The following is a 14910-nucleotide window of genomic DNA, read 5'->3' on the forward strand; positions in this document are numbered from 1 at the left end:
TCGCAATATGTTGGACACGACCAAGCGACTGAACTGAATATTCCATTACTTCCGGATTGAGAAAGGAGTATGACAGTGCTGTCTGTTGTCACTCTATTTATTTAACCTGTACACTGAGCATATCATGAGAAATGTGGAGCTGGATGAGTTACAAGCTGGAATTAAGATAGGCAGGAGAAACATCAACAACCTCAGATATGTGGATGATACCACTCTAATGGCAGAAATTTAAGAGGATATAAACAGCCTCTTGGGAATGTAGGAGGAGAGTGAAAGAGCCAGCTGAAAACTAAATATTAAAAAACTAAGATCATGGCAACTGACCCCATTACTTCATGGCAAATAGAAGGGGCAAAAGTGGAAGTCATGACAGATTTTCTCTTCTTGGCCTCTAAAATCACTGCAGATGGTGACTGCCACTGAGAAATCAGAAGATGATTCCTTCTTAGAAGGAAAACTCTGACAAACCTAGACAGTGTGTTGAAAAGTAGAAACATTCCTGACAAAAGTCCTTATAGTCAAGGTTATGGTCTTCCCAGTGGTCACCTAAGGTTGTGAGACCTGGACTGTAAAGAAGGTAGAGTGCTAAAAAATTGATGGTTTGGAACTGTGGTGTTGGAGGACTCCTGAGATTCCCCTGGACAGCAGAGAGATCAAACCAGTCAATCTTAAGGGAAATCAACCCTGAATACTCATTGGAAGGACTGATGCTGAAGCTGAAGCTCCAGTATTTTGGTCATCTGATGCAAACAGCTGACTTACTAGAAAAGTGCCTAATGTTGGGAAAGACTGAGGGCAGAAGGGGAAGAGGGTGTCAGAGGATGAGATAGCTGGATGGCAACATCGATACAATGGACATGAACTTGGGCAAACTTTGGGAGATGGTGAGGGAAAAGGAGGTCTGGCATGCTGCAGTCCATGGGGTTGCAAAGAGTCAGACACAACTGGGTGACTGAACAACAGCAATATTCTATTATCTAGATTAAAGAAACCACAGTTTATTTATCCATTCACCTACTGAAGGGATCTTGGCTGCTTCCAAGTATGATTAGTTATGAATAATGCTGCTATAAACATCATTGTGCAGGTCTTGTGTGGACAAAAGTTTTCAACTCCTTTGTATAAATACTGTGTGTGATAGTCATTCTGTCATTTCTGACTCTTTGTGAAAAATTAATTTTCATTTACTCCATTGTAGCTGGAGGCAGAATTTTATTTCATTGTGTTTTTATATTTTATTAAATTAGTTATATAGTTAATTTCTTTGTAATATATTTGTTCTTTACTTGGAAATGCTTTATTGGACATTCCTTTTTCTATCATATATTGTTAGGAGTTGTCTGTCTTAAGAATAGAATATAATCTTATCTATTGATAAATGTAAGAGCTCTGCTATTTCTTTTGTGTTAACACATTGCTTTTGTTTTCATATGATATTGTTTGGTGTAAGGAGATTCTTGATTTTAATGTGGTACAATTTATATCAAGAGTTTTATTTATGTTTAGTGCCCTTGCTTGTGTTTTGAGAAATTATTTTCTGCAACAGTATAATCATAGAATTATCATATGGAAACTTCTCAAAGTATTATTGTTTTTGCTATTTACATTCAGATCAACAGTCCACCTGGAATTTGTTTTTATGAATTTTGTGGTGAAGTAGGGTCATGATTATTTCCATATCTTTCTGCTGGCACTGTTACTTAAGAAGACTACTTCTAAATAAGAAGTTCTACTTTTGCTATGGACAAAAGGTCCTACATGTTCAAAACTTTCCAAGACATTTTGTTCTATTCCACTTATTCCTTTGCCTATGCTTCTATCAAAACAATGAACTTGTTTTATTACTGTTTTGATAACTTGTAAATTAAGACTGCCTACCTTGTCTTTTTTTCAATGTTATTTTATCAAGCTCTATTTGACTCTATCTTTCCATGTATAGTTTATAATTAGTTCTTAATTACATATGAAATAGTATTTTGATTAAGACTTTATTGAATATATAGATTAGTTTAGGAAAACATATTTAGATTTTTTGATTATTGAGTTTTTCAATCCATGTATACAGTTTACTGTCCCAGTTATTTGGGAACTCTTCAAATTCTCCCAATATTTATTTGATAGATATATTTCTGGATTGTTTACATTTTTACATTTACATTTCTGAATTATTCTTGGAAAAATATAAGATGAGTTAAGTAAGCCCTAAGGATATTAGTAGTCACCAATATTTCCTATTTAATATTTGAGAGGCAGTGTTAAGTAGCACATTGTTCTTCAAATTGTGCTTCTGAGTGCTTCCTCTGAAGAAAGAAGGAAATAACTTGTAGATACATTATTGTGAATCTCCTTCTTTTGCCACAATTAGAACTATCTTGATTTTATTAGGGTGGTTTTTCACACCTCAGCTTCTAGGTAAATCTTTTGAAGCAAGACTATATTTAAAGTGCTCAGTAGCAAAATGTTTATTAGCTTTGGAACATAGGAAGCCGAAGTTTGAACCCCCTCCCCCCACCTTTTTTAATATACTAGTGTTGTGCTACTGAGTCATATAGTTTCCCTTGTCAAATTTTAGTCTGCTCATATACAAAATGGAGACAGTGAAATTACTTACAATTATATCATCATTTTAAAATAAGAATTTGTATAACATGTGGTACCAACAGTGTGAATGGTAACAACATTATTTTTATGATAAGGTATAAATAGTAGAACTCTGTGTGCTTAGTTGCTCAGTCATGTCCGACTCTTTGCAACCACATGGACTGTAGCCTGCCAGGCTCCTCTGCCAATGGGGATTCTCCAGGCAAGAATACTGGAGAGGGTTGCCATGCCCTCCTCCAGGGGATCTTCCCAACCCAGGGATCGAACACAGGTCTCCCACATTGCAGGTGGATTCTTTACCATCTCAGTCACCAGGGAAGCCTAAGTAGAACTCTAGAAATCACTTACTGTAACACATTCATTGTATAGCTGAAGAACTGAAACTCATTGATACACTCGTTCAACAGGTATCCATGGGTTGCTCACTTCATGCTAATAGGGATAAAGAGAAGTAGTGAAGGTGCTATTGTAGAAATAGTGTTCAGGGGAAAACTTTAAAAGGAAGAAATATATTAACAGTAACTCCAAAGAAATGATAATGTGAGTCATGCAAATGGCTGAACAAGGATTGGAAACAGAAGGAACCATATATTAAAATACTCCAGGGGAATAAATAGTTTGATAGGTTCAAGAATGAGCAAGAGAGCCATGAGCCATAGTGGAGTAAGCTATGCCATATGGAGAGTGGTAAGGAATGAATTTAGAGAAATAAGCTTTGGCCATGTACTATAAGTGGTGTAGGTTGTATAGGGGAACCACCCAGAGAGCTGTGAGCAAGTAAAATAATTTGATTTAGAAGTTTTGTATTTAACCCGAAGAGCTCTGTAAAATTTCACCTCTCCTTTTAAATATAATGATAAAATTTATCAAGCTTAAATCTGTGGATCATAATACTAACAATGTTATTTCATTAAAAAAATTAAATATGATGATGTTTTGTCCTTTGAAATAGTACTGAAAGTCCCTAATGCCTACTTTGTTAATAAAGCACAAGATGATTTAGCTTGCTTGTAAAATCAGTGTGATCTTTGCTGTAGTCATAGTTAAAATTTGTCTAATTGCTTGTAATTTATCTGAAAGATTAAATTAAAAATACTTTCTATTAATATGTATATTTTACTTCTCTCAATTTTTTGTAGTATTGATATATATTGTTCTTTCTGTACCTATGGCTGCCTACTCAGATATCAATAATTTCCATTTAGCAAATTTTATTCATTTTTGCTCAAAACAATTATTTCAATTTAAATAAAATTATTTAAATGAAATTAAACTGATGATATGCAATAATCAAATTGAAAAAGATCCTATAATGGACTCAAATCTTTGCTAGTATCTGTCCTGTGTAAATTGCTGGCCAGTATCACAAAAGTTTATTTAACCTTGATCTCATTCTCTGTTCAATAAAGTAGGTTAATGACAATATCTAGCCTCAAACATACTTCATACCCATAATATATTAGAAGGCACAATGGTAAACCTTACCCTAAAAACAGTATTCTGAAATACTTATTAGAATCCAAACATTGAAGTTAGAGACTATTCGCAGCATGCCTTAATCATGGTAATTAACAATGAATCAAAAGATACGATTAAGCTTCTGTGGCATGTCTATTCTTAATAAACCTCATGCTGCTTAATGCTCAAAATTCTGTTGTTCTCTTAATATTTTTATAGATTTTATAGGATCAAATATAATAGTATATTTGGGGATAGTTATTTCAACATTTTCTTCTTTTCCTTGCTGTTATAATTATTTAATATTCCCCTGCATGTTTTGTTGATGTGAAATATTGTCCAGCAACCATGGGACAATTTCAGTGTCTGTTTTCCTTTCCAATATGCTGATCTATTCAACATATGTTCAAATTTCCCAGATTTTTGTTTGCAGACATATATGGTCAATGTTTAATTTTGGCAGACTTCATTAGTTTTTCATCGTACTGACTTTTTATTTTTTCTGTGAAGAACATCTACTTTTACAAGGTAAGCATTTTTAATCATGCAGTGAAAATACTGCTCTATTAAATTCACTCTAATGCTATCATGTTATTTAAATGCAAATGCTGACACCATCAAAATGCAGCAAAATTTTCTTGCTAAAAAAATGATAGATATTAGAATATTTGGATAAAGTAGGTATATTTTAAGAGATTAAAAAATGATTATGTCCATCTCATTGTCCACTAAATCAGGAAGAGAAAATGATAACTAAAAATGTATGTCTTGCCATTCTTCTATTGGTACATTCTTATACTGTCGATGACTTTAGAAAACATTGCAAAAACAGAAAAACAATATGAAATTCATAGTTATAACCTTATCTTTGCAGAAGTAATCACACTCTCAGAAATGCAGGTAAAAGATAATTGAATGAAAGTCAAATCAAAAAGAAAAATAGAAACAAAAATTTCACTTATAAAAATATACATGTGGCATTTCTTTCTATTGATTAAAAAATGGGAAAAGGAAGTAGTTAATTAAATTGAGATATCTGTGAGATGCTGCTGGTAAACCATTAAAGTTTGTGATTATTTAAGCTATATTGTAGCAGTAATCCTTTAATATTATGGTATTAAAGAAAGAGCATCTTGAGAGTCCCTTGGACTAAAAGGAGATCTAACCAGTCCATCCTAAAGGAGATCAGTCCTGGATGTTCATTGGAAAGACTGATGTTGAAGCTGAAACTCCAATACTTTGGCCACTTCATGTGAAGAGCTGACTCATTTGAAAAGACCCTGATGCTGGGAAAGATTGAAGGTGGGAGGAGAAGGGGACAACAGAGGATGAGATGGTTGGTTGGCATCACCAACTCAATGGACATGAATTTGGGTAAACTCTGGGAGCTGGTGATGGACAGGGAGGTCTGACCTGCTGCAGTTCACAGGGTCATGAAGAGTTAGACACGACTGAGTTACTGAACTGAAAATGAATCAAAAACAACATGAAGTGAAAGTCAAACATCAGTTCTCAGTTGTGTCCAACTCTTTGCAACCCCAAAGACTTTAGCCCACCAGGCTTCTCTGTCTATGGGATTCTCCAGGCAAGAATACTTGAATGGATACCCAATCCTTTCTCCAGGGGATCTTCTTGACCCAGGGATCAAACCCAGATCTTCTGCACTGCAGGCAAAAAAAAAAAAAAAAAAAGTATGCATAAAATGAGTTTAAATACCTTTAACTGAGCGTGTATAGAGATTAAGATTGAGTGGCAGTGTATAAAATTAGAAATAAATGTTTTAAGTTGAAAAAATAATGTTTTAAATTATTTTAAAATATTTATTAATATTTTGATACAGCATGTATTTAAGTGGTTAGTAGAGTTTCATTCGGAGAAGGCAATGGCACCCCACTCCAGTACTCTTGCCTGGAAAATCCCATGGCCAGAGGAGCCTGGTAGGCTGCAGTCCATGGGGTCGCTAAGAGTCAGACACAACTGAGTGGCTTCTTCACTTTCATTTTTCATTTTCATGCATTGGAGAAGGAAATGGCAACCTACTCCAGTGTTCTTGCCTGGAGGATCCCAGGGACGGGGAAGCCTGTTAGGCTGCCGTCTATGGGGTTGCAGAGTCGGACACGACTGAAGTGACTTAGCAGCAGCAGCAGAAGAAGAGTTTCATTGAAATACTGATAACAATTTATTCTGTGATTAATATATGGTCTCTATAATTTAACAAGAGAATTAAGTAATACTACACAGCATATTAAAAAGCAGAGACATTATTTTGCCAATAAAGATCCATCTAGTCAGTTCAGTTCAGTTCAGTCAATCAGTCGTGTCCGACTCTTTGCAACCCCATGAATCACAGCACGCCAGGCCTCCCTGTCCATCACCAACTCCCGGAGCTCACTCAGACTCCTGTCCATCAAGTCAGTGAAGCCATCCAGCCATCTCATCCTGGGTCGTCCCCTTCTCCTCCTGCCCCCAATCCCTCCTAACATCAGAGTCTTTTCCAATGAGTTCCCTTGTGGCTCAGATGGTAAAGCGTCTGCCTACCATGCGGGAGACCCAGGTTCGATCCCTGGGTTGGGAAGTTCCCCTGGAGAAGGAAATGGCAGCCCACTCCAGTTCTCTTGCCTGGAAAATCCCATGGACGGAGGAGCCTGGTAAGCTATAGTCCATGGGGTCGCAAAGAATTGGACATGACTGAGCAACTTCACTTCACAACACTTCACATGAGGTGGCCAAAGTACTGGAGTTTCAGCTTTAGCATCATTCATTTCAAAGTAATCCCAGGGCTGATCTCCTTCAGAATGGACTGGTTGGATCTCCTTGCAGTCCAAGGGACTCTCAAGAGTCTTCTCCAACACCACAGTTCAAAAGCATCAATTCTTCAGTGCTCAGCCTTCTTCACAGTCCAACTCTCACATCCATACATGACCACAGGAAAAACCATAGCCTTGACTAGACAGATAGTCGGCAAAGTAATGTCTCTGCTTTTGAATATACTATATAGGTTGGTCATAACTTTTCTTCCAAGGAGTAAGCATCTTTTAATTTCATGGCTGCAATCACCATCTGCATCTAGTCAAGGCTATGGTTTTTCCAGTAGTCATGTATGGATGTGAGAGTTGGACTATAAAGAAAGCTGACTGCCAAAGAATTGATGCTTTTGAAGTGTGGTGTTGGAGAAGACTATTGAGAGTCCCTTGGACTGCAAGGAGATCCAACCAGTCCATCCTAAAGGAGATCAGTCCAGAGTGTTCATTGAAAAAACTGATGTTGAAGCTGGAACTCCAATACTTTAGCCACTGATGCGAAGAGCTGACTCATTAAAAAAGACCCTGATGCTGGGAAAGATTGAAGGTATGAGAAGAAGAGGATGACAAGATGAGATGGTTGGATGGCATCACCAACTCAATGGACATAAGTTTGGGTAAACTCCAAGAATTTGTGATAGACAGGGAGGCCTGGTGTGCTGCAGTCCATGGGGTCACAAAGAGTTGCACACAACAGAGTGACTGAACTGAACTGAAATGAAATGAATTTTGACATAGCAAATGATATCACTGTCATTATTACAATATAAAACTTTAAAAATTATTTAAATCACACATATTTTCCACTTTGTACTTTCTTAGTTCAGCAAAGATGTTAAGTAAAATTAAAGCATATCAAAGTATAAAATGCATTTAAAACAAAATTTTAAATAATGAAAATACAACACCATGATCTTGTTTATATATTTCTACTTTGTTTTCCATGTGAATATCCAGCATTAAAAGTTATCCTTATTAACTCAAGGATTCTGTATTTTCCTAAAATCTTTCTATTTAAAAAAGGTGATGTTTGCAGCATTATTCACAATAGCCATGATGTGGAAACAACACAAATGTCCATTCATAGATAAGTGGATAAAGAAAAAGTGACATATACAGAAAAATAGAATAGTATTCAACCTTAAAAACAAAGTAAATCATTTCTTCTGTTACAAAATGGATGAAACTTGAAGTCATTAAGCTTAGTGAAATAAGCCAATCACAGAACAAATACTGAATGATTCCATGTATATAAAGTATCTAAAATAGTCAAACTCCTAGAATTAAAGAGTAGAAGTTTGTTGGTTGTTAGGGACTGGGGGGAGAGAGAAACAGGGAGCTGCTGTTCAACAGGTATAAAATTGCATTTATGAAAGATGAATAAATTCTAGAAATCTCCTGTACAGCATCATCCTTATAGCTAACATTACCTTATCCACTTAATTTGTTAAGAAAATGGATCACATAATATGATTAATAATAAACACAATAAGAAAGAATTATGTGTTAGATTTTCTATATTGCCTTTAGGTACGTGTCTGGGTGTTCAGTCTCTATCCAGTAGCACATCTTGCTTGAAACAGTGCAAATTAAAATGAAGCAGTAATCATTTCATTCGTTATGTAATTTTTGGTAATCAAAGTTAGTGTTTATTTTGAATATATAAAGATATTTATATCTACATCATATGTATATAATTATATATAACCTATATAATATGCTGTGAAATATTATTTATTGAAATTTCTAATACAATGTTTTCTGCAGTATTTGAACTCACTTGGACTCTTGCTGTAATTAATATTTATAAAGTTTTCAACAGCCACAGCTCCAAGAATTACAACCACCATGACCAGTACCATCAGTATTACAAGGCAGATATTACCAAAATCACTACATGTTTAAGTTCCATGAATGTTGCCCCAAACCATTTGAGTTAAATATTTTTATCTCTGTTTTCTAAATTTGAGAGTATAAGTCCAAGGAAATGTTAAATAACTGATTTAAAATGAGCACTGAGAAGTAGCATAGGTGCAATGAAGATTTTCAGGTTGGAGGAGAACCAGGCCTGCACTGTTTCCATCATTTCCCCATCTATTTCCATGAAGTGATGAGACTGGATGCAGTGATCATTTTTTGAATGTTGAGTTTTAAGTTAGATTTTTTTCACTCTCCTCTATCACTTACATCAAGAGACTCTTTAGTTCTTTTCACTTTCTGCCATAAGGGTGGTGTCATCTGTATCTATTGACATGTCTCCCGGCAATCTTGATTCCAGCTTGTGCTTCATCCAGCCCAGCATTTTGCATGACATAGTCTGCATATAAATTGAATAAGCAGGGTGACAATATACAGCCTTGATATACTCCTTTCCCAATTTGGAACCATCACTATGAACAAAGCTAGTGGAGTGATGGAATTTCAGTTGAGCTACTCAAATCCTGAAAGATGATGCTGTGAAAGTGCTGCACTCAATGTGCCAGCAAATTTGGAATACTCGGCAGTGGCCACAGGACTGGAAAAGGTCCATTTTCATTCCAATCCCAAAGAAAGGCAATGCCAAAGAATGTTCAAATTTCCACACAATTGCATTCATTTCACAAGCTAGTAAAGTAATGCTCAAAATCCTCCATGTGAGGATTTAGCAATACATGATCTGTGAAATTCCAGATGTTCAATCTGGTTTTAGAAAAGACAGAGGAACCAGAGATCAAATTGCCAACATCTGCTGGAGCATCGAAAAAGCAAGAGTTCCAGAGAAAGATCTATTTCTGCTTTATTGACTATGCCAGAGCCTTTGACTGTGTGGATCACAATAAACTGTGGACAATTCTGAAAGAGACGGGAATACCATACTACCTTCCCTACCTGTTGAGAAACCTGTATGCAGGTCAGGAAGCAACAGTTAGAACTGAACATGGGAAAATGGACTGGTTCCAAATAGGAAAAGGAGTACATCAAGGCTGTATATTGTCACCCTGCTTATTTAACTTATATGCAGAGTACATCGTGAGAAACGCTGGGCTGGAGGAAGCACAAGCTGGAATCAAGATTGCCATGAAAAATATCAATAACCTCAGATGTGCAGATGACACCATGCTTATGGCAGAAAGTTAAGAAGAACTAAAGAGCCTCTTGATGAAAGTGAAAGAGGAAACTAAAAGTTGGCTTAAAGCTCAACATTCAGTAAACTAGGATTGTGGCACTGGTCCCATCACTTCATGGGAAATAGATGGGGAAACAGTGAAAACAGTGGCTAGCTTTATTTTTTTGAGCTCCAAAATCACTGCAGATGGTGATTGCAGCCATGAAATTAAAAGATGCTTACTCCTTGGAAGGAAAGTTATGAACAACCTAGACAGCATATTAAAAAGCAGAGACATTACTTTCCCAACAAAAGTCTGTCTAGTCAAGGCTATGGTTTTTCCAGTGGTCGTGTATGGATGTAAGAGTTGGACTATAAAGAATGCTGAATGCTGAAGAATTGATGCTTTTGAACTGTTGTGTTGGAGAAGACTATTGAGAGTACCTTGGACTGCAAGGAGAAACAAGAAGTCTTTCTCAGTCCATCCTAAATGAGATCAGTCCTGGGTGTTCATTGGAAGCACTGATGTTGAAGCTGAAACTCCAATACTTTGGCCACCTGATGCAAAGAACTGACTCATTTGAAAAGACCTTGATGCTGGGAAAGATTGAAGGCAGGTAAGGGGACGACAGAGGATGAGATTGTTGGAATGCATCACTGACTCGATGGATATGGGTTTGGGTGGACTCTGGGAGTTGGTGATGGACAGGGAGGCCTGGTGTGCTGCGGTTCATGGGTTGCAAAGTGTCAAACATGATTGAGCGACTTAACTGAACTGAATTGAACCAAACTGTTGTTTCATGTCCAGTTCTAACTATTGCTTCTTGACCCGTATAGAAATTTCTCAAGAGGCAATTCAGGTAGTCTGGTATTCCCAACTCTTGAAGAATTTTTCAGTTTTTTGTGATCTACACAGTCAAAAGCTTTGGCATAATCAATAAAGCAGAAGTAGATTTTTTTTCTGGTATTTTCTTGCTGTTTCGATGATCCAACGGATGTTGGCAATTTGATCTCTGGTTCCTTTGACTTTTCTAAATCCAACTTGAACCTGTGGAACTTTACGGTTCACATATCATTGAAGCCTGCCATAGAGAATTTTGAGCGTTACTTTACTACCATGTGAGATCAATGCAATTGTGAAGCAGTTTGAACAATCTTTGTCATTGCCTTTCTTTGGGATTGGAATGAAAACTGGCCTTTTCCTATCCAGTGGCCACTGCTTAGTTTTCCAGATTTGCTGGCATTTTAAGTGCAGCACTTTAACTGCATCATCTTTTAGTTATTGAAATAGCTCAACTGTAATTCCATCACTATGCTTTGTTCGTAGTGATGCTTCCTAATACCCACTTGACTTCACATTCCAGGATGTCTCACTCTGGGTGAGTGATCACACTATTGTGGTTATCATCTGGGTCCTTAAGATCTTTTTTGTATAGTTCTTTTGTTTATTCTTGCCACGTCTTCTTAATATCTTCTGCTTGTGAAGGTCCATAGCATTTCTGTCCTTTATTGTGCCCATTTTTTCATGAAACATTCCCTTGGTATCTCTAATTTTCTAGAGGAGATCTCTAGTCTTTCTCATTCTACTGTTTTCCTTTATTTCTTTGCATTGATCACTGAAGAAGGCTTTCTTATCTCTCCTTGCTGTGCTTTGGAACTCTGCATTCAAATGGATATATCTTTCCTTTTCTCCTTTGCCTTCAGCTTCTCTTCCTTTCTCAGCTATTTGTAAGGACTCCTCAGACAACCATTTTGCCTTTTTGTATTTCTTTTTGTTGGGAATGGTGTTGACCACTTCCTCCCATAAAATGTTGTGAACCTCTGTCCACAGTTTTCAGGCACTCTGTCTATCAGGTCTAATCCCTTGAATGTATTTGTCACTTCCACTGTGTAATCATAAAGGATTTGATTTAGATCATACCTGAATGGTCTAGTGGTTTTCCCTACTTTCTTCAGTTTAAGTCTGAATTTTGCAATAAGGATTTCATGATCTGAACCACAGTCAGCTACAGGTCTTGTTTTTGCTGACTGTATAGTGCTTCTCCTGTCTAATCAAAACTACGGTTTTTCCAGTAGTCATGTGTGGATGTGAGAGTTGGACTATAAAGAGAGCTAAGTGCCAAATAATTGATGCTTTTGAATTGTAGTGTTGGAGAAGACACACGAGAGTCCCTTGGACAGCAAGAAGATCCAACCAGTCCATCCTAAAGGAAATCAGTCCTGAATATTCACTGGGAGGACTGAGACTGAGGCTGAAACTCCAACACTTTGTCAACCTGATGTGCAGAACTGACTCCTTGGAAAAGTCCCTGATGCTGGGAAAGATTGATGGCAAAAGGAGAAGGGGATGACAGAGGATGAGATGGTTGGATGGCATTACCCACCCGATGGACGTGAGTTTGAGTGAACTCCGGGAGTTGGTGATGGACAGTTAGGTCTGGTTTGCTGTAGTCCATGGGGTTGCAAAGATTTGGACATGACTGAGTGACTGAACTGAACTGAACAGATAGGCTGCACAATGAGGCTAAGACTAAAAATGAATTCAAGTATTGTATCCCGGCTATTAATCTGCTGGATGTTTGTTACAGATTTATTTGTATCTAAAGATTTGTTGAAGGTGAGTTGATCTAACAATCATCCTAAATAGGTATCTGTTTTTCTCTGTGTCTTCCTGAATCTAAAAGCATAAAAAAGGATAAGAAATCTCTGAATATTCCATGGCATATTTATTATATGGCAATACACAATAGCAGTGCATTAGGCACAATTTTAGAGAATCCATCCCATTTTGAACAACATATGACTTATTAGAATGATATTATACAGCTTGTGAAAATATATGGGTATACTCAAAAACACACTCCAAGCTAATCTGAGAAAGATACACAATAATTCTGTGCTGCCAAGATTTTGACTACCTCTTGAATTACTAGGGAATGGTAGAATCATGCAGTTCTCACCAGAACAGTGTGCTACTCCTGCCATTACCAGGAAGTGTTTTGCTAACAGGGGAAAATGATGGTACAGCTACCAGTTTTAGAACTATGCCTCTTCTTCTCTAATATGCAGCAGCAAAATAAATGCTCGTACAGTGCCTCCTGATGTCCTTAAAACCAGAGAATGGGTTCTGAGACCTCTGAAATAGTTACTGGGCAGGATAGGGAAGAGAGGAAGGGAAGCAAATGCTCTCACTGATGCAATTGCCAGAGAAGACAGTAAAAGTAGCAGATGTTGGGCAGACTTCCACCTCGTAGTGTTCTATTTCTGTTTTCTAAATATTTTGCAAATGAATTTGATAGGTGAAACTTCAAATATATCCATAAACTGAGTTATAAACTTTCTAGCATCTGGCCTCTGTAGAGTAAACTGCATACTAGGAAGAGGTTCGAATGAACAGAGTCAGCTGATTGACAGTACCTGTCAAAACAACATTGCTGAGGAAGTTTGCCTATACTTGCTTTTGTGAGATGGTAGATACAGTGACAGAATTGGTTGGAACATAGTTGAGAATTTTGTATTGATATTTGTACCAGGCATATAAAATGCCTAACTGGTTTCATTACCCAAGAACTATTCCTTGCTATTTTAGTATCTCAGTAAACTATGGTTAATGGTTAGTTTGGTCCTGCAGAGATGACAAAATACTGTGCCGTTTCAGGATATGAATTCTTGACTGGAATATCAAAAATGAGTCAAATATTGGGAAATATGCTATTTTAAAGAATGCTAAACAAGTGGATGTTTCCTTGGAGGGTTAATAATTTATTCACTCATTACAAAAATATTATCCACAAAATGACAGAATTTCATGAATTGCATCAGAAAGAGAAACAGAATTATGGCACTTAAATCATATCTCACATTTGAAGAAACACAGTCTTTCACTTTAACATCCCAGGAATTGATACACTATTTAAATGCATTTTGTGCAGACAGCTTTTTGGTTTACATATCTTTGTCTTCAAGTGTAGAAACTAAAGATAGTTATTAAAAGTATTATCTTTGCCTCATTTCAGTTTGTTATATAGTTGTTATTATTATATTATTATATAATATATATTATACTGTTCAAATTTTTAAATTTAATTGGCATTTAAAATGTCTTTCTACACTGTCCATAAATTTGATAGCATTGTAGATACACTCATATTTCAGTTGTGATGCTGGCATTATCATTATGTATTATATATCTCAAAGGTGTATTTTAGAGATATAAATTGAACATATTTATGTATACATATGTTGAACTATAAGTAAATTCTGTGATTTAATTTAAGTATTCTAGTGAAAAAAGAGGGATAAGGTTGAAAGTGTAAGTGACTTTCTAGTTATTGAATCTGAATAAAAGATTCAATGAGATTCATTATAAACATCTCTCTACCTTTGTATATATTCAAAATTTACCACAAAAAAAAGATTTAAAGTCTTCAAAATTTAGAAGCATATTTTCACATTGAAAACAAAGTGTATTGTGTTTGCAGAATGGAACAAAAATAATAACTAATCATATGGTAAAAATACATGTCTGGATAGTCAAAGCTATGTTTTTTCCAGTAGTCAGGTGTGGATGTGAGAGTTTGACCATTAAAAAGGCCGAGTGCTGAAGAAGTATTGATGCTTTTAAACTGTGGTGTTGGAGAAGGCTCTTGAGAGACACAGGGACTGCAAAGAGATCAAACCAGTGAATCCTAAAGGAAACCAACCCTGAGTATTCATTGGAAGGATTGATGTTGAAGCTGAAGCTCCAATAGTTTGGCCACCTGATGTGAAGAGCCAACTCATTGGAAAAGACCTTGCTGCTGGGAAAGATTGAAGGCAGAAGGAAAAGGGACAACAGAGGATGAGATTGTTACATGGCATCTCCCACTCGATGGACATGAATTTGAGCAAACTCTGTGAGAAAGTGGACAAGGATGCATGGCATTTTGCAGTTCGCAGGGTAGCAAAGAGTCAGACATAATGAGT

The 14910-nt window shown here is 36.5% G+C and overlaps 1 non-coding gene across 1 annotated transcript; it reads left to right on the forward strand.

Moving 5' to 3' along the window:
• Positions 1 to 6562: 6562 nt before the first annotated feature.
• TRNAG-ACC lies at positions 6563 to 6634 on the forward strand. The gene has a single exon. It is a non-coding gene; the product is annotated as a tRNA-Gly (tRNA).
• Positions 6635 to 14910: the final 8276 nt, after the last annotated feature.

Source organism: Oryx dammah, unplaced genomic scaffold (genome assembly GCF_014754425.2).
Source record: "Oryx dammah isolate SB20612 unplaced genomic scaffold, SCBI_Odam_1.1 HiC_scaffold_3, whole genome shotgun sequence".
Lineage (NCBI taxonomy): Eukaryota > Metazoa > Chordata > Mammalia > Artiodactyla > Bovidae > Oryx > Oryx dammah.